Raw genomic sequence first — 22,962 nt, 5'->3', positions numbered from 1 at the left:
ATATCCAACTCCTTCCCTTTCCAAACCTGAGACCCTGCCTATAGCATGAGATGTGATATCCAAGTCCTTCCCATTCCAATCCTGAGACCCTTCTGATAGCATGGAATGTGATATTTCAATGCCTCTAATACCAAACCTGAGATCCTACCTCTAACATGAAATGTGATATCCATCTCCTTCCCTTTCCAAACCTGAGACCCTGCCTATAGCATGAGATGTGATATCCAAGTCCTTCCCATTCCAATCCTGAGACCCTTCCTATAGCATGTGATGTGATATCTCAATGCTTAGTCCAAACCTGAGACCCTTCCTATGGCATGAGATGTCATATACAACTCCTTCCCATTCCAATCCTGAGACCCTTCCTATAGCATGCGATGTGATATCTCAATGCTTATACCAAACCTGAGACCCTTCCTATAGCATGAGATGTGATATCCAACTTCTTCCCATTCCAATCCTGAGACCCTTCCTATAACATGAGATGTGATGTCTCAATGCTTCTAATACCAAACCTGAGACCCTTCCTATAACATGAGATGGGATATCCAACTCCTTCCCATTCCAATCCTGAGACCCTTCCGATAGCAGAGATGTGATATCTCAATGCTTTTACCAAACCTGAGACCCTTCCTATGGCCTGAGATGTCATATACAACTCCTTCCCATTCCAATCCTGAGACCCTTCCTATAGCATGAGATGTGATATCTCAATGCTTATACCAAATCTGAGACCCTTCCTATAGCATGAGATGTGATATCCAACTCCTTCCCATTCCAATCCTGAGACCCTTCCTATAGCATGAGATGTGATGTCTCAATGCTTCTAATACCAAACCTGAGATCCTTCCTATAACATGAGATGTGATATCCAACTCCTTCCCATTCCAATCCTGAGACCCTTATGATAGCATGAGATGTGATATCTCAATGCCTCTAATACCAAACCTGAGATACTTCCGATAGCATGAGATGTGATATCTCAATGCTTCTAATACCAAACCTGAGAGCCTTCCTATAACATGAGATGTGATTTCCAAATCCTTCCCCTTCCAAACCTGAGACCCTCCCTTTAGCATGAGATGTGATATCCAACTCCTTCCCATTCCAATCCTGAGACCCATCTGATAGCATGAGATGTGATATTTCAATGCCTCTAATACCAAACCTGAGATCCTACCTCTAACATGAAATGTGATATCCATCTCCTTCCCTTTCCAAACCTGGGACCCTGCCTATAGCATGAGATGTGATATCCAAGTCCTTTCCATTCCAATCCTGAGACCCTTCCTATAGCATGTGATGTGATATCTCAATGCTTATACCAAACCTGAGACCCTTCCTATGGCATGAGATGTCATATACAACTCCTTCCCATTCCAATCCTGAGACCCTTCCTATAGCATGAGATGTGATATCTCAATGCTTATACCAAACCTGAGACCCTTCCTATAGCATGAGATGTGATATCCAACTTCTTCCCATTCCAATCCTGAGACCCTTCCTATAACATGAGATGTGATGTCGCAATGCTTCTAATACCAAACCTGAGATCTTTCCTATAACATGAGATGTGATATCCAACTCCTTCCCATTCCAATCCTGAGACCCTTCCTATAGCATGAGATGTGATATCTCAAGGCCTCTAATACCAAACCTGAGATCGTTCCTCTAACATGAAATGTGATATCCAACTCCTTCCCCTTCCAAACCTGAGAGCCTTCCTATAACATGAGATGTGATATCCAACTCCTTCCCATTCCAATCCTGAGACCCTTATGATAGCATGAGATGTGATATCTCAATGCCTCTAATACCAAACCTGAGATACTTACGATAGCATGAGATGTGATATCTCAATGCTTCTAATACCAAACCTGAGATCCTTCCTATAACATGAGATGTGATTTCCAAATCCTTCCCCTTCCAAACCTGAGACCCTCCCTTTAGCATGAGATGTGATATCCAACTCCTTCCCATTCCAATCCTGAGACCCTTCTGATAGCATGAGATGTGATATTTCAATACCTCTAATACCAAACCTGAGATCCTACCTCGAACATGAAATGTGATATCCATCCCCTTCCCTTTCCAAACCTGAGACCCTGCCTATAGCATGAGATGTGATATCCAAGTCCTTTCCATTCCAATCCTGAGACCCTTCCTATAGCATGTGATGTGATATCTCAATGCTTATACCAAACCTGAGACCCTTCCTATGGCATGAGATGTCATATCCAACTTCTTCCCATTCCAATCCTGAGACCCTTCCTATAACATGAGATGTGATGTCGCAATGCTTCTAATACCAAACCTGAGATCTTTCCTATAACATGAGATGTGATATCCAACTCCTTCCCATTCCAATCCTGAGACCCTTCCTATAGCATGAGATGTGATATCACAATGCTTATACCAAACCTGAGACCGTCCCTTTAGCTTGAGATGTGATATCCAACTCCTTCCCATTCCAATCCTGAGACCCTTCCTATAGCATGAGATGTGATATCTCAAGGCCTCTAATACCAAACCTGAGATCGTTCCTCTAACATGAAATGTGATATCCAACTCCTTCCCCTTCCAAACCTGAGAGCCTTCCTATAGCATGAGATATGATAGCCAAGTCCTTCCAATTCCAATCCTGAGACCCTTCCTATAACATGAAATGTGATATCCAACTCCTTCCCATTCCAACCTGAGACCCTTCCTATAGCATGAGATGGGATATCTCAATGCTTCTAATACCAAACCTGAGACTCTTCCTATAACATGAGATGGGATATCCAACTCATTCCCATTCCAATCCTGAGACCCTTCCGATAGCATAGATGTGATATCTCAATGCTTATACCAAACCTGAGACCCTTCCTATGGCCTGAGATGTCATATACAACTCCTTCCCATTCCAATCCTGAGACCCTTCCTATAGCATGAGATGTGATATCTCAATGCTTATACCAAATCTGAGACCCTTCCTATAGCATGAGATGTGATATCCAACTCCTTCCCATTCCAATCCTGAGACCCTTCCTATAGCATGAGATGTGATGTCTCAATGCTTCTAATACCAAACCTGAGATTCTTCCTATAACATGAGATGTGATATCCAACTCCTTCCCTTTCCAATCCTGAGACCCTTATGATAGCATGAGATATGATATCTCAATGCCTCTAATACCAAACCTGAGATACTTCCGATAGAATGAGATGTGATATCTTAATGCTTCTAATACCAAACCTGAGATCCTTCCTATAACATGAGATGTGATTTCCAAATCCTCCCCCTTCCAAACCTGAGACCCTCCCTTTAGCATGAGATGTGATATCCAACTCCTTCCCATTCCAATCCTGAGACCCTTCTGATAGCATGAGATGTGATATCTCAATGCCTCTAATTCCAAACCTGAGATCCTACCTCTAACATGAAATGTGATATCCATCTCCTTCCCTTTCCAAACCTGAGACCCTGCCTATAGCATGAGATGTGATATCCAAGTCCTTCCGATTCCAATCCTGAGACCCTTCCTATAGCATGTGATGTGATATCTCAATGCTTATACCAAACCTGAGACCCTTCCTATGGCATGAGATGTCATATACAACTCCTTCCCATTCCAATCCTGAGACCCTTCCTATAGCATGAGATGTGATATCTCAATGCTTATACCAAACCTGAGACCCTTCCTATAGCATGAGATGTGATATCCAACTTCTTCCCATTCCAATCCTGAGACCCTTCCTATAACATGAGATGTGATGTCTCAATGCTTCTAATACCAAACCTGAGATCTTTCCTATAACATGAGATGTGATATCCAACTCCTTCCCATTCCAATCCTGAGACCCTTCCTATAGCATGAGATGTGATATCTCAAGGCCTCTAATACCAAACCTGAGATCCTTCCTCTAACATGAAATGTGATATCCAACTCTTTCCCCTTCCAAACCTGAGAGCCTTCCTATAGCATGAGATATGATATCCAAATCCTTCCCATTCCAATCCTGAGACCCTTCCTATAACATGAAATGTGATATCCTACTCCTTCCCATTCCAACCTGGGACCCTTCCTATATCATGAGATGGGATATCTCAATGCTTCTAATACCAAACCTGAGACCCTTCCTATAACATGAGATGGGAATATCCAACTCCTTCCCATTCCAATCCTGAGACCCTTCCGATAGCAGAGATGTGATATCTCAATGCTTATACCAAACCTGAGATCCTTCCTATAACATGAGATGTGATATCCAACTCCTTCCCATTCCAATCCTGAGACACTTCCTATAGCATGAGATGTGATATCTCACTGCTTATACCAAACCTGAGACCCTTCCTATAGAATGAGATGTGACATCCAACTCCTTCCCATTCCAATCCTGAGACCATTCCTATAGCATGAGATGTGATATCTCAATGCTTCTAATATCAAACTTGAGACCCTCCCTATAGCATGAGATGTGATACCCAAGTCCTTCCCATTCCAATCCTGAGACACTTCCTATAGCATGAGATGTGATATCTCAATGCTTCTAATACCAAACCTGAGACTCTTCCTATAACATGAGATGGGATATCCAACTCCTTCCCATTCCAATCCTGAGACCCTTCCAATAGCAGAGATGTGATATCTCAATGCTTATACCAAACCTAAGACCCTTCCTATGGCATGAGATGTGATATCCAACTCCTTCCCATTCCAATCCCGAGACCCTTCCGATAGCATGAGATGTGATATCTCGATGCTTATACCAAATCTGAGACCCTTCCTATAGCATGAGATGTGATATCCAACTCCTTCCCATTCCAATCCTGAGGCCCTTCCTATAGCATGAGATGTGATGTCTCAATGCTTCTAATACCAAACCTGAGATCCTTCCTATAACATGAGATGTGATATCCAACTCCTTCCCATTCCAATCCTGAGACCCTTCCTATAGCATGAGATGTGATGTCTCAATGCTTCTAATACCAAACCTGAGAACCTTCCTACAGCATGCGATGTGATATCTCAATGCTTCTAATACCAAACCTGAGACCAGTCCTATAACATGAGATTGGATATCCAACTCCTTCCCCTTCCAAACCTGAGACCCTTCCTATAGCATGAGATGTGATATCCAACTTCTTCCCATTCCAATCCTGAGACCCTTCCTATAACATGAGATGTGATGTCTCAATGCTTCTAATACCAAACCTGAGATCTTTCCTATAACATGAGATGTAATATCCAACTTCTTCCCATTCCAATCCTGAGACCCTTCCTATAGCATGAGATGTGCTATCTCAATGCTTATACCAAACCTGAGACCCTTCCTAAAGCTTGAGATGTGATATCCAACTCCTTCCCATTCCAATCCTGAGACCCTTCCTATAGCATGATATGTGATATCTCAATGCCTCTAATACCAAACCTGAGATCCTTCCTCTAACATGAAATGTGATATCGAACTCCTTCCCTTTCCAAACCTGAGAGCCTACCTATAGCATGAGATGTGATATCCAAGTCCTTCCCATTCCAATCCTTAGACCCTTCCTACAGCATGCAATATGATATCTCAATGATTCTAATAACAAACCTGAGACCCGTCCTATAACATGAGATGTGATATCCAACTCCTTCCCGTTTCAAACCTGAGACCCTTCCTATAACATGAGATGTGATATCCAACTCCTTCCCGTTTCAAACCTGAGACCCTTCCTATAGCATATGTGATATCCAACTCCTTCCCATTCCAAACATGAGACCCTTCCTATAGCAAGAATGTAATATCCAACTCCTTCCCATTCCAATCCTGAGACCATTCCTATAGCATGAGATGTGATATCTCAATGCTTCTAATACCAAACCTGAGATCCTTCCTATGACATGAGATGTGATATCCAATTCCTCCCCATTCCAAACCTGAGAACCTTCCTACAGCATGCGATGTGATATCTCAATGCTTCTAATACCAAACCTGAGACCAGTCCTATAACATGAGATTGGATATCCAACTCCTTCCCCTTCCAAACCTGAGACCCTTCCTATATCATGAGATGTGATATCCAACTTCTTCCCATTCCAATACTGAGACCCTTCCTATAACATGAGATGTGATGTCTCAATGCTTCTAATACCAAACCTGAGATCTTTCCTATAACATGAGATGTGATATCCAACTCCTTCCCATTCCAATCCTGAGACCCTTCCTATAGCATGAGATGTGCTATCTCAATGCTTATACCAAACCTGAGACCCTTCCTAAAGCTTGAGATGTGATATCCAACTCCTTCCCATTCCAATCCTGAGACCCTTCCTATAACATGGGATGTGATATCCAACTCCTTCCCATTGCAATCTTGAGACCGTTTCTATAGCATGAGATGTGATATCTCAATGCTTATACCAAACCTGAGACCCTTCCTATAGCATGAGATGTGATATCCAAATCCTTCCCATTCCAATCGTGAGACCCTTCCTATAGCATGAGATGTGATATCTCAATGCCTCTAATACCAAACTTGAGATCCTACCTCTATAATGAAATTTGATATGCAACTCCTTCCCCTTCCAAACCTGATAGCCTTCCTATAGCATGAGATGTGATATCCAAGTCCTTCCCATTCCAATCCTGATACCCTTCCTATAACATGAGATGTGATATCCAACTCCTTCCCATTCCAACCTGAGACCCTTCCTATAGCATGAGATGGGATATCCAACTCCTTCCAAATCCAATCCTGATACCCTTCCGATAGCATGAGATGTGATATCCCAATGCTTCTACAAAACCTGAGACCCATACCATGGCATGAGATGTGATATCAAACTCCTTCCCATTCCAATCCTGACACCCTTCCTATAGCTTGAGATGTGATATCCAACTCCTTCCCATTCCAATTCTGAGACCCGTCCTATACCATGGGACTTGATATCTCAATGCTTCTAATACCAAACCTGAGACCGGTCCTATAACATGAGATGTGATATCCAAATCCTTCCCCTTCCAAACCTTAGACCCTTCCTTTATCATGAGATGTGATATCCAAGTCGTTCCCATTCCAATCCTGAGACCCTTCCTATAGCATGAGATGTGATATCTCAATGCTTCTAATACCAAACCTGAGACCCTTGCTATAACATGAGATGTGATATTCAAGTCCTTCCCATTCCAATCCTGAGACCCTTCCTATAGCATGAGATGTGATATCTCAATGCTTCTAATACCAAACCTGAGACCCTTCCTATAATGAGATGGGATATCCAACTCCTTCCCATTCCAATCCTGAGACCCTTCCGATAGCAGAGATGTGATATCTCAATGCTTATACCAAACCTGAGACCCTTCCTATGGCATGAGATGTCAAATACAACTCCTTCCGATTCTAATCCTGAGACCCTTCCTATAGCATGAGATGTGATGTCTCAATGCTTCTAATAATAAACCTGAGATCCTTCCTATAACATGAGATGTGATATCCAACTCCTTCCCATTCCAAACCTGAGACCCTTCCGATTGCATGAGATGTGATATCAAACTCCTTACCATTCCAATCCTGAGACCCTTCCTATACCATGAGATGTGATATCTCAATGCTTCTAATACCAAACCTGACACCCGTCCTAAAACATGAGATGTGATGTCCAAATCCTTCCCCTTCCAAACCTGAGATCTTTCCTTTAGCATGAGATGTGATATCCAACTCCTTCCCATTCCAATCCTGAGACCCTTCCTATACCATGAGATGTGATATCTCAATGCTTCTAATACCAAACCTGACACCCGTCCTAAAACATGAGATGTGATGTCCAAATCCTTCCCCTTCCAAACCTGAGATCTTTCCTTTAGCATGAGATGTGATATCCAACTCCTTCCCATTCCAATCCTGAGACCCTTCCTATACCATGAGATGTGATATCTCAATGCTTCTAATACCAAACCTGACACCAGTCCTAAAACATGAGATGTGATGTCCAAATCCTTCCCCTTCCAAACCTGAGATCTTTCCTTTAGCATGAGATGTGATATCCAACTCCTTCCCATTCCAATCCTGAGACCCTTCCTATAGCATGATATGTGATATCACAATTTTTCTAATACCAAACCTGAGATCCTTCCTATAACATGAGATGTGTATCCAACTCCTTCCCATTCCAAAACTGAGACCCTTCCTATAGCCTGAGATGTGATATCTTAATGCTTCTAAAACCAAACCTGAGAACCATCCAATAACATATGTGAAATCCAAATCCTTCCCTTTCCAAACCTGAGACCCTTCCGATAGCATTAGATGTGATATCTCAATGCTTCTAAAACCAAACATGAGAACCATCCTATAACATGAGATGTGAAATCCAAATCCTTCCCTTTCCAAACCTGAGACCCTCCCTATAGCATGAGATGTGATATCTAAGTCCTTCCCATTCCTATCCTGAGACCCTTCCGATAGCAGAGATGTGATATCTCAATGCTTGGACCAAACCTGAGACCCTTCCTATGGCATGAGATGTGATATCCAACTCCTTCCCATTCCAATCTTGAGACGCTTCCTATAGCATGAGATGTGATATCTCAATGCTTCTATCAAACCTGAGTCCCTTCCTTTAGCATGAGATGTGATATCCAACTCCTTCCCATTCCAATCCTGAGACCCTTCCTATAGCATGAGATGTGATATTTCAAAGCTTCTAATACCAAACCTGGGACCCGTCCTATAACATGAGATATGATATCCAAATCCTTCCCCTTCCAAACCTGAGACCCTTCCTTTAGCATGAGATGTGATATCTCAATGTTTCTAATAAAAAACCTGAGACTCTTCCTATAGCAAGAGATGTGATATCCAAATCCTTCCCATTCCAATCCTGAGACGCTTCCTACAACATGAGATGTGATATCTCAATGCCTCTAATACCAAACCTGAGATTCTTCCTATAACATGAGATGTGATATCTCAATGCTTCTAATACCAAACCTGAGACCCTCCCTTTAGCATGAGATGTGATATCCGACTCCTTCCCATTCCAATCCTGAGACCCTTCTGATAGCATGAGATGTGATATCTCAATGCCTCTAATACCAAACCAGAGATTCTTCCTATAACATGAGATGTGATATCTCAATGCTTCTAATACCAAACCTGAGACCCTCCCTTTAGCATGAGATGTGATATCCGACTCCTTCCCATTCCAATCCTGAGACCCTTCTGATAGCATGAGATGTGATATCTCAATGCTTCTAATACCAAACCTGAGACCCTTCCTATAACATAAGATGGGATATCCAACTCCTTCCCATTCCAATCCTGAGACCCTTCCGATAGCAGAGATGTGATATCTCAATGCTTATACCAAACCTGAGACCCTTCCTGTGGCATGAGATGTCATATCCAACTCCTTCCCATTCCAATCCTGAGACCCTTCCTATAGCATGATATGTGATATCACAATTTTTCTAATACCAAACCTGAGATCCTTCCTATAACATGAGATGTGTATCCAACTCCTTCCCATTCCAAAACCTGAGACCCTTCCTATAGCATGAGATGTGATATCTTAATGCTTCTAAAACCAAACCTGAGAACCATCCAATAACATATGTGAAATCCAAATCCTTCCCTTTCCAAACCTGAGACCCTTCCGATAGCATTAGATGTGATATCTCAATACTTCTAAAACCAAACATGAGAACCATCCTATAACATGAGATGTGAAATCCAAATCCTTCCCTTTCCAAACCTGAGACCCTTCCTATAGCTTGAGATGTGATATCAAACTCCTTCCCATTCCAATCCTGTGATAGCTTGAGATGTGATATCCAACTCCTTCCCATTCCAATCCTGAGATAGCTTGAGATGTGATATCCAACTCCTTCCCATTCCTATCCTGAGACCCTTCCGATAGCAGAGATGTGATATCTCAATGCTTGTACCAAACCTGAGACCCTTCCTATGGCATGAGATGTGATATCCAACTCCTTCCCATTCCAATCCTGAGACCCTTCCTATAGCATGAGATGTGATATCTCAATGCTTATACCAAACCTGAGACCCTTCCTATAGCATGAGATGTGATATCCAAATCCTTCCCATTCCAATCCTGAGACCCTTCCTATAGCATGAGATGTGATATCTCAATGCCTCTAATACCAAACCTGAGATCCTTCCTTGAACATGAAATGTGATATCCCACTCCTTCCCTTTCCAAACCTGAGAGTCTACCTATAGCATGAGATGTGATATCCAAGTCCTTCCCATTCCAATCCTTAGACACTTCCTACAGCATGAGATGTGATATCTCAATGATTCTATTACCAAACCTGAGACCCGTCCTATAACATGAGATGGGATATCCAACTCCTTCCCATTTCAATCCTGAGAAACTTCTGATAGCAGAGATGTGATATCTCAATGCTTAGACCAAACCTGAGACCCTTCCTATAACATGAGATGTGATATCCAACTCCTTCCCGTTCCAAACCTGAGACCCTTTCTATAGCAAGAATCTAATATCCAACTCCTTCCCATTCCAATCCTGAGACCATTCCTATAGCATGAGATGTGATATCTCAATGCTTCTAATACCAAACCTGAGATCCTTCCTATGACATGAGATGTGATATCCAATTCCTTCCCATTCCAAACCTGAGACCCTTCCTATAGCATGAGATGTGATATCTCAATGCTTCTAATACCAAACCTGAGATCCTTCCTATAACATGAGATGTGATATCCAAATCCTTCCCCTTCCAAACCAGAGACCCTCCCTTTAGCATGAGATGTGATATCCAACTCCTTCCCATTCCAATCCTGAGACATTTCTGATAGCATGAGATGTGATATCTCAATGCCTCTAATACCAAACCTGAGATCCTACCTCTAACATGAAATGTGATATCCAACTCCTTCCCCTTGCAAACCTGAGAGCCTTCCTATAGCATGAGATGTGATATCGAAGTATTTCCCATTCCAATCCTGAGACCCTTCCTATAACATGAGATGTGATATCCAACTCCTTCCCATTCCAACCTGAGACCCTTCCTATAGCATGAGATGGGATATCCAACTACTTCCAAATCCAATCCTGATACCCTTCCGATAGCATGAGATGTGATATCTCAATCCCTCTAATACCAAACCTGAGATCCTTCCTATAACATGAGATGTGATATCAAAATCCTTCCCCTTCCAAACCTGAGACCCTCCCTTTAGCATGAGATGTGATATCCAACTCCTTCCCATTCCAATCCTGAGACCCTTCTGATAGCATGAGATGTGATATTCAATGCCTCTAATACCAAACCTGAGACCCTTCCTATAACATAAGATGGGATATCCAACTCCTTCCCATTCCAATCCTGAGACCCTTCCGATAGCAGAGATGTGATATCTCAATGCTGATACCAAACCTGAGACCCTTCCTATGGCATGAGATGTCATATACAACTCCTTCCCATTCCAATCCTGAGACCCTTCCTATAGCATGAGATGTGATATCTCAATGCTTATACCAAACCTGAGACCCTTCCTATAGCATGAGATGTGATATCAACTCCTTCCCATTCCAATCCTGAGACCCTTCCTATAACATGAGATGTGATGTCTCAATGCTTCTAATACCAAACCTGAGATCCTTCCGATGGCATGAGATGTCATATAAAACTCCTTCCCATTCCATTCCTGAGACCCTTCCTATAGCATGAGATGTGATATCCAACTCCTTCCCATTCCAATCCTGAGACCCTTCTGATAGCATGAGATGTGATATTTCAATGCCTCTAATACCAAACTTGAGATCCTGCCTCTAACATGAAATGTGATATCCATCTCCTTCCCTTTCCAAACCTGAGACCCTGCCTATAGCATGAGATGTGATATCCAAGTCCTTCCCATTCCAATCCTGAGACCCTTCCTATAGCATGTGATGTGATATCTCAATGCTTATACCAAATCTGAGACCCTTCCTATAGCATGAGATGTGATATCCAACTCCTTCCCATTCCAATCCTGAGACCCTTCCTATAGCATGAGATGTGATGTCTCAATGCTTCTAATACCAAACCTGAGATCCTTCCTATAACATGAGATGTGGTATCCAACTCCTTCCCATTCCAATCCTGAGACCCTTATGATAGCATGAGATGTGATATCTCAATGCCTCTAATACCAAACCAGAGATACTTCCGATAGCATGAGATGTGATATCTCAATGCTTCTAATACCAAACCTGAGATCCTTCCTATAACATGAGATGTGATTTCCAAATCCTTCCCCTTCCAAACCTGAGACCCTCCCTTTAGCATGAGATGTGATATCCAACTCCTTCCCATTCCAATCCTGAGACCCATCTGATAGCATGAGATGTGATATTTCAATGCCTCTAATACCAAACCTGAGATCCTACCTCTAACATGAAATGTGATATCCATCTCCTTCCCTTTCCAAACCTGAGACCCTGCCTATAGCATGAGATGTGATATCCAAGTCCTTTCCATTCCAATCCTGAGACCCTTCCTATAGCATGTGATGTGATATCTCAATGCTTATACCAAACCTGAGACCCTTCCTATGGCATGAGATGTCATATACAACTCCTTCCCATTCCAATCCTGAGACCCTTCCTATAGCATGAGATGTGATATCTCAATGCTTATACCAAACCTGAGACCCTTCCTATAGCATGAGATGTGATATCCAACTTCTTCCCATTCCAATCCTGAGACCCTTCCTATAACATGAGATGTGATGTCGCAATGCTTCTAATACCAAACCTGAGATCTTTCCTATAACATGAGATGTGATATCCAACTCCTTCCCATTCCAATCCTGATACCCTTCCTATAGCATGAGATGTGATATCACAATGCTTATACCAAACCTGAGACCGTTCCTATAGCTTGAGATGTGATATCCAACTCCTTCCCATTCCAATCCTGAAACCCTTCCTATAGCATGAGATGTGATATCTCAAGGCCTCTAATACCAAACCTGAGATCGTTCCTCTAACATGAAATGTGATATCCAACTCCTTCCCCTTCCAAACCTGAGAGCCTTCCTATAACATGAGATGTGACATCCAAGTCCTCCCCATTCCAATCCTGAGACCCTTCCTATAGCATGAGATGTGATATCTCAATGCTTCTAATACCAAACCTGAGACCCTTCCTATAACATGATTTGGGATATCCAACTCCTTCCCATTCCAATCCTGAGACCCTTCCGATAGCAGAGATGTGATATCTCAATGCTTATACCAAACCTGAGAGCCTTCCTATGGCCTGAGATGTCATATGCAACTCCTTCCCATTCCAATCCTGAGACCCTTCCTATAGCATTAGATGTGATATCTCAATGCTTATACCAAATCTGAGACCCTTCCTATAGCATGAGATGTGATATCCAACTTCTTCCCATTCCAATCCTGAGACCCTTCCTATAACATGAGATGTGATGTCTCAATTCTTCTAATACCAAACCTGAGATCCTTCCTATAACATGAGATGTGATATCCAACTCCTTCCCATTCCAATCCTGAGACCCTTATGATAGCATGAGATGTGATATCTCAATGCCTCTAATACCAAACCTGAGATACTTCTGATAGCATGAGATGTGATATCTCAATGCTTCTAATACCAAGCCTGAGATCCTTCCTATAACATGAGATGTGATTTCCAAATCCTTCCACTTCCAAACCTGAGACCCTACCTTTAGCATGAGATGTGATATCCAACTCCTTCCCATTCCAATCCTGAGACCCTTCTGATAGCATGGAATGTGATATTTCAATGCCTCTAATACCAAACCTGAGATCCTACCTCTAACATGAAATGTGATATCCATCTCCTTCCCTTTCCAAACCTGAGACCCTGCCTATAGCATGAGATGTGATATCCAAGTCCTTCCCATTCCAATCCTGAGACCCTTCCTATAGCATGTGATGTGATATCTCAATGCTTAGTCCAAACCTGAGACCCTTCCTATGGCATGAGATGTCATATACAACTCCTTCCCATTCCAATCCTGAGACCCTTCCTATAGCATGAGATGTGATATCTCAATGCTTATACCAAACCTGAGACCCTTCCTATAGCATGAGATGTGATATCCAACTTCTTCCAATTCCAATCCTGAGACCCTTCCTATAACATGAGATGTGATGTCTCAATGCTTCTAATACCAAACCTGAGACTCTTCCTATAACATGAGATGGGATATCCAACTCATTCCCATTCCAATCCTGAGACCCTTCCGATAGCAGAGATGTGATATCTCAATGCTTATACCAAACCTGAGACCCTTCCTATGGCCTGAGATGTCATATACAACTCCTTCCCATTCCAATCCTGAGACCCTTCCTATAGCATGAGATGTGATATCTCAATGCTTATACCAAATCTGAGACCCTTCCTATAGCATGAGATGTGATATCCAACTCCTTCCCATTCCAATCCTGAGACCCTTCCTATAGCATGAGATGTGATGTCTCAATGCTTCTAATACCAAACCTGAGATTCTTCCTATAACATGAGATGTGATATCCAACTCCTTCCCATTCCAATCCTGAGACCCTTATGATAGCATGAGATGTGATATCTCAATGCCTCTAATACCAAACCTGAGATACTTCCGATAGAATGAGATGTGATATCTTAATGCTTCTAATACCAAACCTGAGATCCTTCCTATAACATGAGATGTGATTTCCAAATCCTCCCCCTTCCAAACCTGAGACCCTCCCTTTAGCATGAGATGTGATATCCAACTCCTTCCCATTCCAATCCTGAGACCCTTCTGATAGCATGAGATGTGATATCTCAATGCCTCTAATTCCAAACCTGAGATCCTACCTCTAACATGAAATGTGATATCCATCTCCTTCCCTTTCCAAACCTGAGACCCTGCCTATAGCATGAGATGTGATATCCAAGTCCTTCCCATTCCAATCCTGAGACCCTTCCTATAGCATGTGATGTGATATCTCAATGCTTATACCAAACCTGAGACCCTTCCTATGGCATGAGATGTCATATACAACTCCTTCCCATTCCAATCCTGAGACCCTTCCTATAGCATGAGATGTGATATCTCAATGCTTATACCAAACCTGAGACCCTTCCTATAGCATGAGATGTGATATCCAACTTCTTCCCATTCCAATCCTGAGACCCTTCCTATAACATGAGATGTGATGTCTCAATGCTTCTAATACCAAACCTGAGATCTTTCCTATAACATGAGATGTGATATCCAACTCCTTCCCATTCCAATCCTGAGACCCTTCCTATAGCATGAGATGTGATATCTCAAGGCCTCTAATACCAAACCTGAGATCCTTCCTCTAACATGAAATGTGATATCCAACTCTTTCCCCTTCCAAACCTGAGAGCCTTCCTATAGCATGAGATATGATATCCAAATCCTTCCCATTCCAATCCTGAGACCCTTCCTATAACATGAAATGTGATATCCTACTCCTTCCCATTCCAACCTGGGACCCTTCCTATATCATGAGATGGGATATCTCAATGCTTCTAATACCAAACCTGAGACCCTTCCTATAACATGAGATGGGAATATCCAACTCCTTCCCATTCCAATCCTGAGACCCTTCCGATAGCAGAGATGTGATATCTCAATGCTTATACCAAACCTGAGATCCTTCCTATAACATGAGATGTGATATCCAACTCCTTCCCATTCCAATCCTGAGACACTTCCTATAGCATGAGATGTGATATCTCACTGCTTATACCAAACCTGAGACCCTTCCTATAGAATGAGATGTGATATCCAACTCCTTCCCATTCCAATCCTGAGACCATTCCTATAGCATGAGATGTGATATCTCAATGCTTCTAATATCAAACTTGAGACCCTCCCTATAGCATGAGATGTGATACCCAAGTCCTTCCCATTCCAATCCTGAGACACTTCCTATAGCATGAGATGTGATATCTCAATGCTTCTAATACCAAACCTGAGACTCTTCCTATAACATGAGATGGGATATCCAACTCCTTCCCATTCCAATCCTGAGACCCTTCCAATAGCAGAGATGTGATATCTCAATGCTTATACCAAACCTAAGACCCTTCCTATGGCATGAGATGTGATATCCAACTCCTTCCCATTCCAATCCCGAGACCCTTCCTATAGCATGAGATGTGATATCTCGATGCTTATACCAAATCTGAGACCCTTCCTATAGCATGAGATGTGATATCCAACTCCTTCCCATTCCAATCCTGAGGCCCTTCCTATAGCATGAGATGTGATGTCTCAATGCTTCTAATACCAAACCTGAGATCCTTCCTATAACATGAGATGTGATATCCAACTCCTTCCCATTCCAATCCTGAGACCCTTCCTATAGCATGAGATGTGATGTCTCAATGCTTCTAATACCAAACCTGAGAACCTTCCTACAGCATGCGATGTGATATCTCAATGCTTCTAATACCAAACCTGAGACCAGTCCTATAACATGAGATTGGATATCCAACTCCTTCCCCTTCCAAACCTGAGATCTTTCCTATAACATGAGATGTAATATCCAACTTCTTCCCATTCCAATCCTGAGACCCTTCCTATAGCATGAGATGTGCTATCTCAATGCTTATACCAAACCTGAGACCCTTCCTAAAGCTTGAGATGTGATATCCAACTCCTTCCCATTCCAATCCTGAGACCCTTCCTATAGCATGATATGTGATATCTCAATGCCTCTAATACCAAACCTGAGATCCTTCCTCTAACATGAAATGTGATATCGAACTCCTTCCCTTTCCAAACCTGAGAGCCTACCTATAGCATGAGATGTGATATCCAAGTCCTTCCCATTCCAATCCTTAGACCCTTCCTACAGCATGCAATATGATATCTCAATGATTCTAATAACAAACCTGAGACCCGTCCTATAACATGAGATGTGATATCCAACTCCTTCCCGTTTCAAACCTGAGACCCTTCCTATAACATGAGATGTGATATCCAACTCCTTCCCGTTTCAAACCTGAGACCCTTCCTATAGCATATGTGATATCCAACTCCTTCCCATTCCAAACATGAGACCCTTCCTATAGCAAGAATGTAATATCCAACTCCTTCCCATTCCAATCCTGAGACCATTCCTATAGCATGAGATGTGATATCTCAATGCTTCTAATACCAAACCTGAGATCCTTCCTATGACATGAGATGTGATATCCAATTCCTCCCCATTCCAAACCTGAGAACCTTCCTACAGCATGCGATGTGATATCTCAATGCTTCTAATACCAAACCTGAGACCAGTCCTATAACATGAGATTGGATATCCAACTCCTTCCCCTTCCAAACCTGAGACCCTTCCTATAGCATGAGATGTGATATCCAACTTCTTCCCATTCCAATCCTGAGACCCTTCCTATAACATGAGATGTGATGTCTCAATGCTTCTAATACCAAACCTGAGATCTTTCCTATAACATGAGATGTGATATCCAACTCCTTCCCATTCCAATCCTGAGACCCTTCCTATAGCATGAGATGTGCTATCTCAATGCTTATACCAAACCTGAGACCCTTCCTAAAGCTTGAGATGTGATATCCAACTCCTTCCCATTCCAATCCTGAGACCCTTCCTATAACATGAAATGTGATATCCAACTCCTTCCCATTCCAACCTGAGACCCTTCCTATAGCATGAGATGGGATATCCAACTCCTTCCAAATCCAATACTGATACCCTTCCAATAGCATGAGATGTGATATCCCAATGCTTCTACCAAACCTGAGAACCATACTATGGCATGAGATGTGATATCAAACTCCTTCCCATTCCAATCCTGAGACTCTTCCTATAGCTTGAGATGTGATATCCGAAATCCTTCCCATTCCAATTCTGAGACCCTTCCTATACCATGAGACTTGATATCTCAATGCTTCTAATACCAAACCTGAGACCCGTCCTATAACATGAGATGTGATATCCAAATCTTTCCCCTTCCAAACCTTAGACCCTTCCTTTATCATGAGATGTGATATCCAACTCCTTCCCATTCCAATCCTGAGACCCTTCCGATATCATGAGATTTGTTATCTCAATGCTTCTAATATCAAAATTGAGACCCGCCTATAACATGAGATGTGATATCCAAATCTTTCCCCTTCCAAACCTTAGACCCTTCCTTTATCATGAGATGGGATATCCAACTCCTTCCCATTCCAATCCTGAGACCCTTCCGATAGCAGAGATGTGATATCTCAATGCTTATACCAATCCTGAGACCCTTCCTATGGCCTGAGATGTCATATACAACTCCTTCCCAATCCAATCCTGAGACCCTTCCTATAGCATGAGATGTGATATCTCAATGCTTATACCAAATCTGAGACCCTTCCTATAGCATGAGATGTGATATCCAACTCCTTCCCATTCCAATCCTGAGACCCTTCCTATAGCATGAGATGTGATGTCTCAATGCTTCGAATACCAAACCTGAGATCCTTCCTATAACATGAGATGTGATATCCAACTCCTTCCCATTCCAATCCTGAGACCCTTCCTATAGCATGAGATGTGATGTCTCAATGCTTCTAATACAAACCTGAGAACCTTCCTACAGCATGCGATGTGATATCTCAATGCTTCTAATACCAAACCTGAGACCAGTCCTATAACATGAGATTGGATATCCAACTCCTTCCAAATCCAATACTGATACCCTTCCAATAGCATGAGATGTGATATCCCAATGCTTCTACCAAACCTGAGAACCATACTATGGCATGAGATGTGATATCAAACTCCTTCCCATTCCAATCTTGAGACTCTTCCTATAGCTTGAGATGTGATATCCGAAATCCTTCCCATTCCAATTCTGAGACCCTTCCTTGAGATGTGATATCCAACTCCTTCCCATTCCAATCCTGAGACCCTTCCTATAGCATGAGATGTGATATCTCAATGCTTCTAATATCAAACTTGAGACCCTCCCTATAGCATGAGATGTGATACCCAAGTCCTTCCCATTCCAATCCTGAGACACTTCCTATAGCATGAGATGTGATATCTCAATGCTTATACCAAACCTGAGACCCTTCCTATAGCATGAGATGTGATATCCAACTCCTTCCCATTCCAATCCTGAGACCCTTCCTATAGCATGAGATGTGATGTCTCAATGCCATGAGACTTGATATCTCAATGCTTCTAATACCAAACCCGAGACCCTTCCTATAACATGAGATGTGATATCCAAATCTTTCCCCTTCCAAACCTTAGACCCTTCCTTTATCATGAGATGTGATATCCAACTCCTTCCCATTCCAATCCTGAGACCCTTCCGATATCATGAGATTTGTTATCTCAATGCTTCTAATATCAAAATTGAGACCCGCCTATAACATGAGATGTGATATCCAAATCTTTCCCCTTCCAAACCTTAGACCCTTCCTTTATCATGAGATGGGATATCCAACTCCTTCCCATTCCAATCCTGAGACCCTTCCGATAGCAGAGATGTGATATCTCAATGATTATACCAATCCTGAGACCCTTCCTATGGCCTGAGATGTCATATACAACTCCTTCCCAATCCAATCCTGAGACCCTTCCTATAGCATGAGATGTGATATCTCAATGCTTATACCAAATCTGAGACCCTTCCTATAGCATGAGATGTGATATCCAACTCCTTCCCATTCCAATCCTGAGACCCTTCCTATAGCATGAGATGTGATGTCTCAATGCTTCTAATACCAAACCTGAGATCCTTCCTATAACATGAGATGTGATATCCAACTCCTTCCCATTCCAATCCTGAGACCCTTCCTATAGCATGAGATGTGATGTCTCAATGCTTCTAATACCAAACCTGAGAACCTTCCTACAGCATGCGATGTGATATCTCAATGCTTCTAATACCAAACCTGAGACCAGTCCTATAACATGAGATTGGATATCCAACTCCTTCCCCTTCCAAACCTGAGACCCTTCCTATAGCATGAGATGTGATATCCAACTTCTTCCCATTCCAATCCTGAGACCCTTCCTATAACATGAGATGTGATGTCTCAATGCTTCTAATACCAAACCTGAGATCTTTCCTATAACATGAGATGTAATATCCAACTCCTTCCCATTCCAATCCTGAGACCCTTCCTATAGCATGAGATGTGCTATCTCAATGCTTATACCAAACCTGAGACCCTTCCTAAAGCTTGAGATGTGATATCCAACTCCTTCCCATTCCAATCCTGAGACCCTTCCTATAGCATGAGATGTGATATCTCAATGCTTCTAATATCAAACTTGAGACCCTCCCTATAGCATGAGATGTGATACCCAAGTCCTTCCCATTCCAATCCTGAGACACTTCCTATAGCATGAGATGTGATATCTCAATGCTTATACCAAACCTGAGACCCTTCCTATAGCATGAGATGTGATATCCAACTCCTTCCCATTCCAATCCTGAGACCCTTCCTATAGCATGAGATGTGATGTCTCAATGCTTCTAATACCAAACCTGAGATCCTTCCTATAACATGAGATGTGATATCCAACTCCTTCCCATTCTAATCCCGAGAACCTTCCTATAGCATGAGATGTGATATCTCGATGCTTATACCAAACCTGAGACCCTTCCTATAGCATGAGATGTGATATCCAACTCCTTCCCATTCCAATCCTGAGACCCTTCCTATAGCATGAGATGTGATATCTCAATGCCTCTAATACCAAACCTGAGATCCTTCCTCTAACATGAAATGTGATATCCAACTCCTTCCCTTTCCAAACCTGAGAGCCTACCTATAGCATGAGATGTGATATCCAAGTCCTTCCCATTCCAATCCTTAGACCCTTCCTACAGCATGCAATATGATATCTCAATGATTCTAATAACAAACCTGAGACCCATCCTATAACATGAGATGGGATATCCAACTCCTTCCTATTCCAATCCTGAGACACTTCCGATAGCAGAGATGTGATATCTCAATGCTTATACCAAACCTGAGACCCTTCCTATAACATGAGATGTGATATCCAACTCCTTCCCGGTCCAAACCTGAGACCCTTCCTATAGCATATGTGATATCCAACTCCTTCCCATTCCAAACATGAGACCCTTCCTATAGCAAGAATGTAATATCCAACTCCTTCCCATTCCAATCCTGAGACCATTCCTATAGCATGAGATGTGATATCTCAATGCTTCTAATACCAAACCTGAGATCCTTCCTATGACATGAGATGTGATATCCAATTCCTCCCCATTCCAAACCTGAGAACCTTCCTACAGCATGCGATGTGATATCTCAATGCTTCTAATACCAAACCCGAGACCAGTCCTATAACATGAGATTGGATATCCAACTCCTTCCCCTTCCAAACCTGAGACCCTTCCTATAGCATGAGATGTGATATCCAACTTCTTCCCATTCCACTCCTGAGACCCTTCCTATAACATGAGATGTGATGTCTCAATGCTTCTAATACCAAACCTGAGATCTTTCCTATAACATGTGATGTGATATCCAACTCCTTCCCATTCCAATCCTGAGACCCTTCCTATAGCATGAGATGTGATATCTCAATGCTTATACCAAACCTGAGACCATTCCTATAGCTTGAGATGTGATATCCAACTCCTTCCCATTCCAATCCTGAGACCCTTCCTATAGCATGAGATGTGATATCTCAAGGCCTCTAATACCAAACCTGAGATCCTTCCTCTAACATGAAATGTGATATCCAACTCCTTCCCCTTCCAAACCTGAGAGCCTTCCTATAGCATGAGATATGATATCCAAGTCCTTCCCATCCAATCCTGAGACCCTTCCTATAACATGAAATGTGATATCCAACTCCTTCCCATTCCAACCTGAGACCCTTCCTATAGCATGAGATGGGATATCCAATTCCTTCCAAATCCAATACTGATACCCTTCCGATAGCATGAGATGTGATATCCCAATGCTTCTACCAAACCTGAGACCCATACTATGGCATGAGATGTGATATCAAACTCCTTCCCATTCCAATCCTGAGACCCTACCTATAGCTTGAGATGTGATATCCAACTCCTTCCCATTCCAATTCTGAGACCCTTCCTATACCATGAGACTTGATATCTCAATGCTTCTAATACAAAACCTGAGACCCGTCCTATAACATGAGATGTGATATCCAAATCCTTCCCATTCCAATCCTGAGACCCTTCCTATAACATGAAATGTGATATCCTACTCCTTCCCATTCCAACCTGGGACCCTTCCTATATCATGAGATGGGATATCTCAATGCTTCTAATACCAAACCTGAGACCCTTCCTATAACATGAGATGGGAATATCCAACTCCTTCCCATTCCAATCCTGAGACCCTTCCGATAGCAGAGATGTGATATCTCAATGCTTATACCAAACCTGAGATCCTTCCTATAACATGAGATGTGATATCCAACTCCTTCCCATTCCAATCCTGAGACACTTCCTATAGCATGAGATGTGATATCTCACTGCTTATACCAAACCTGAGACCCTTCCTATAGATAGAGATGTGATATCCAACTCCTTCCCATTCCAATCCTGAGACCATTCCTATAGCATGAGATGTGATATCTCAATGCTTCTAATATCAAACTTGAGACCCTCCCTATAGCATGAGATGTGATACCCAAGTCCTTCCCATTCCAATCCTGAGACACTTCCTATAGCATGAGATGTGATATCGCAATGCTTCTAATACCAAACCTGAGACTCTTCCTACAACATGAGATGGGATATCCAACTCCTTCCCATTCCAATCCTGAGACCCTTCCAATAGCAGAGATGTGATATCTCAATGCTTATACCAAACCTAAGACCCTTCCTATGGCATGAGATGTGATATCCAACTACTTCCCATTCCAATCCCGAGACCCTTCCTATAGCATGAGATGTGATATCTCGATGCTTATACCAAATCTGAGACCCTTCCTATAGCATGAG

This window comes from Ambystoma mexicanum, unplaced genomic scaffold (genome assembly GCF_040938575.1).
Source record: "Ambystoma mexicanum isolate Mex_15411 unplaced genomic scaffold, UKY_AmexF1_1 Mex_scaf4, whole genome shotgun sequence".
NCBI lineage: Eukaryota > Metazoa > Chordata > Amphibia > Caudata > Ambystomatidae > Ambystoma > Ambystoma mexicanum.
Note: the sequence above shows the minus strand (reverse complement) of the source record.